The sequence below is a fragment of the Hippopotamus amphibius genome, chromosome 14 (genome assembly GCF_030028045.1).
Source record: "Hippopotamus amphibius kiboko isolate mHipAmp2 chromosome 14, mHipAmp2.hap2, whole genome shotgun sequence".
Classification (NCBI taxonomy): domain Eukaryota; kingdom Metazoa; phylum Chordata; class Mammalia; order Artiodactyla; family Hippopotamidae; genus Hippopotamus; species Hippopotamus amphibius.
In genome coordinates this window covers 29,099,152-29,104,057 of record NC_080199.1, presented here as the reverse complement: position 1 = coordinate 29,104,057, position 4,906 = coordinate 29,099,152, and positions in this window count along the sequence as shown.

The following is a 4,906-nucleotide window of genomic DNA, read 5'->3' as shown; positions in this document are numbered from 1 at the left end:
GGACACCTCAGGCCAAACAACCAATAGAGCAGTAACACAGCCCCACCCATTGGCAGACAGGCTGCTTAAAGTCTTTCTGAGCCTACAGCTGCCTCTAAACACACTCCTTGATATATTCCTGCCAACCAGAGGGACAAGACCTAGCTCTACCTACCAGTGGGTAGGTACCAGTCCCTCCCACCTTGAAGCCTACACTAGCCTCTTAGAGCACCCTAACCCACCAGGAGACAGACACCAGAAGCAAGAGGAACTACAATTCTGCAGCCTGTGGGACCAAAAATACAGAAAGTTAGACAAAATGAGATGGCAGAAGAATATGTTCCAGATGAAGGAACAAGTTAAAACCCTGGAAGAAAAACTAGGTGAAGTGGAGATAGGCAGTCGATCTGAAAAAGAATTCAGAGTCATGATAGTAAAGATGATCCAAGAGTTGGGACAAAGAATAGAGGCATAGACTGAGAAGATAGAAGAAATGTTTAACAAAGAGCTAGAAGATATAAATAACAAACAGAGCTGAACAATAAAATAAGTTACCCAGTCTGTGCTGTTTGTTATGACAGCCACAGCTAACTAATGACACATAAATTATCTACACTTAGCGATGGTAAACTTAATACATTTAAGTAGTGACAGCTGAAACTTTTATTCCTAAGGAAAAAATTCATTGACTGCAGTCTCTCAACTGGAATCACTTAGGAACTTTTAAGCCACATGTTGGCCAGGTGGTACATAGGACCAATTAAATCAAATGCTAGGGTTAGCAACCCGGTGTAAGTATTTTCCATGCACTTAATTGATTTAAAAATCACATACCAAAATACCTATATATAGAGAGATATATAGATATAAATATAGACTTTAAAGTTCATTGTTTGATGCATTTAATAGGAACCTAGTTAAGATACAGAACTTTTCCATCACCCAAGGGAGTTGCATACTCCTCCTATACAGAATGGGTCATGGTGACTTGGACATCTAAAAATGTTGTGTAAATATAGCACCTTGAATGTCCTAAGAGTGTTATGAAGAACAAAAGCCATAATATAAAGCTACAACCTGCACAGCTTAGAATCCCTCTCTATATTAGCATACCAATTTTCAATAGACATATATATTAATTTTAGTACTTTGTTTCCTTTCTCCCTTCCTTCTTCCCCCCTTTCCCTTTTCATTCCCTTTCTTAACCCTCCTAACTTCCTTCTTTTCTTTATTTTTTCTGATCTCCCTCAGTCAGATTACTAGATATTTCATTTTATTGCTGTTTTTGCCTATGTTTATATTTCTGCTTTTTCCCCTGCCAATTTACTGATTTTAATCTGCATTTTAGCTGTAAAACAAACTAAAAAGGAATTGAATACTTTCAACAGCTTGGGAGCCTATCCTATGAATAAATTCATGATGTTTAGTGTTTGACATTATGATATAGCTTTTGCCTGCCTAAATACAGTGTTCCATGTGAGGGAAATCCTTTTTTTTCTGAGTTTTTTATAGTTGCAGAATTACTCTATATCATTGTCATGGATTTTAGAATCTTGATACTCTGATTAACTCCTACATTTCTCTCTGCCACCAAGAACCCCACATCTGGTAGCAGCAAACTCTGAATGTTCTCTCTACTTTCTGGCCTTTATTAATAGCTGTTCCTGAGGACAGCATCTGGCTTTAGCATTATCGAGAAGAAGGTGTTTTCACTGTAGTTAGTCTCAGGGCCAGAAGGAGGAGGCTTGGTGCCATGGAGTGGGTGTTCTGTTGCTCAGGTGTGCCTCCAAAGCCCCCTCTCTGCTCAGCTACAATGTATAGATCTCTCAGCCTCCACTTCAGTAATATCTTTTGCTTTTCACTTACACTCATGGTTCACATACACTGACTCCTTTAGTCACAGCTTTGTCGTCACAGGTAACTTTACTATTTATAAATATCCCAGGCCACTACCTCCCATCTTTCCCTTTCACTACAGAGAAAGTCATCTACCATAGTCTAAGTATCCATTGCACTGAACTCTATTTTCTCTCCTTCCCAGATTTGATTCCATGATTTGTTTATAAGTCAAACTTTTGCATAACTTTTCAATTGACTATCCCCTTTCTTTTACCATCACAGAACTGGTGAACCCCAATCACAGTTGAAGTCAGCTATCTTCTAAAAAATTCATGCAATCAGTTTCACTGGTTTAATTTTAAATAAGTGATAACATAGCTCAAATGACTATTCAAAACTGCCTGCGATCTTACACTATGCCCTTAGGAAGCTTACTTTCTTATTATATATTCACACTACTTTATCCCTTCTTTATCTTTATCACAACTTCACCCCAACATTCAGCTGATGGCTTTGAATCATAATTAATTGAGAAAGTAAGAACTCCTAATATTTAGGCTGGGATCATAGGAACAAATTAGGATCGTCCCAATCCAACCCAGGTACACCCGACTTTTCCGTTGTTTTCTTTAAAAGATATTTAACATGTGAGTTGTTTTTTTCTATACTGGAATTACATTAAAAATAAAGTTGTTTTACAAAAATTGTTTCTAATAGATAATATTCTATATTAGTGAAATTGGATCCTCATTAATGGCTTGAGATGGTCAGGTGATTTGATAATATGGTATAAAAAATGAAACGGGCCTTAGCTTTGGGAGCTGAGAGCTGTGCTATATAGTTGGCTTTATTGGTAACTTGCTATGTAAATTTGTGTACCATAATATAGCTTCTATAACACTTGGTTTCATAATTGAAAAATGAGTACATTTGTTTGAATGATCATTAAGGTTTCATCAAAGTCTGACATTTTATGACTCTCTTTATATATACAAAGCTTATTGATCTCAAAGCAGAAGGAAAATATGAGTACTAGCCAATAACACAATCATGGTTTTAGAAAACTTTATTCATTTTGAGTTAAATTTTAGAATCCATAAATTAACATATACAAAGATATTATTATGTTAAAAGATAGGAATTTGTCATTCTGTGCAGTATCAGAGATAAATTTAATTTCAATAAATTTCATTGTATTCTTAATTACAGTGCTCATAATTAATTTTTACAATACCCTGAGGGAGTGTTGCTCATAATCCAAGAATGCTAGAACTTTTCTTAACAATTTTATGGATGTTTTATATGAGAAAAAAGTCCCCTTGGAGTATCATATAAATTTATAACCTGGTGTACCCCCAAAAAAAAAAATAAAATAAAATAAAATGAAAAAAAAAAAAAAAAAAAAATTTATAAACATGGCTCAATACTCAAATGCTGTGAATCCACACATTTTCTTTGGTGTTCTTTAGCTTTGTAAATCAAATCTAATTCCCAATGTATAATATATGCTGTCAGTTACTACTTGCTATTAATAACGTGGTATTCCCCTTAAAACAAGTCTAAGACATAGTATCACATTTGCACATAACAGTTATAAGTCTTTGAAGCTGAATGGGGATGGTGATTATAAATAATAGACATTTTTAAAATCTAGAGAAATACAGCAAATAGAAATGTACTGGAAAGTGGTTTTTGGGTTTTTTTTTCTTCTGATTTGCTGCTAAATCAAAGTCATTAACACAGTAACCATATTTAGGTGACGTGTGTCCCCAAAATGCTGGAACAGTGATTGATTAAAACCGATGTGCCTACTAAATTAAGGTCATAAGACTCAAACTTTTATCAGAGGTAACAATCCAGCAAACACAATTTTCACCATGTAAAAGTTTGCTTTCTCAGGAAGAAACTAAAATCAAATATTAATCATTAATCTTAGTGATTTAATATTAGGCACTGTGGCTTACACTTGGTATACAGTGTGCTTTAAAAGCTTTTTTTTTTCAAAACTGTTAAATCTACACAAACTATGACTATAATATTTTCTGTCCAATTTAATCTTATTTACTCATACATTCACATAAATATATACACTCATATATAAAATATATTCTTATCTAATCATAAATCTTTATCTATGTCTAAGTTTATATTGCTTCATTTAATGTAAATAAATAGTAAAATGGCAGAATAGCTCTGTATTAATTTCTCATTGCTGCCTTCATAAATTGCCATACATTTGGTGCTTTAAAACCACAAAATATATTACCTTATAGTTCTGAAGGTCACAATTCCGGAATGGATCGCACCAGGGTAAAATCAAAATACTGAAGGACTGCATTTCTTCTGAAGTCTTTGGGGGGAAAAATATTTCCTTTCATTTTTCAGCCTCTAGAGGCTGCCCGCATTCCTTGTCTTATGGTTCCATTCTACCTTCAAAGCCAGCAATGATTGAGTGAGTCTTTCTCACACTATACAACTCCCACACTGACTCTCCTGCCTCCCTCTTTCTATATTTTAAGGACCATTGTGTTTACATTTGACCCATGGGGATAATCTAGGATAATCTTCCTATCTTAATTTCAGCTGATTAGCCATTTTAATTCCATTTGCAGTCTTAATGCTTCATTACTGAGTAATGTATCCATAGGTTCCAGGGATTAAGAAGTGAAGCCATTATTCCACCTACCACATCCTCCTTTAAAATATGAACTTTGGAAAAAATATTTTTCAAATATTAACTGATTTTTATTGAAGTTTCTTTAGTACTACATCAGGCAAACCCCAAAAAGGCCCCTGGTGATATCCACATCCTGGTATTCATACCTTTGTGAAATCTTCTCCCTTTGAGGACTAGCCCATTAAATTGATTCTAACAAACAGAACATGGCAAAAGTGATGGAATGTCACTTCATGATTAGACTCATAAATTGTGACTTTCATCTTGCTTGCAAATTCTCTCTCTTCTGGTTGTGATAAAAAAAAGTGGCCATGTCAGGGAGTCCATGTGACAATAGTCAACAAAGTACTGAGGCCTTCAGTCAAACTATTCTTGAGGGGTTAAATGCGGTCAACAACCATATAACTGAAC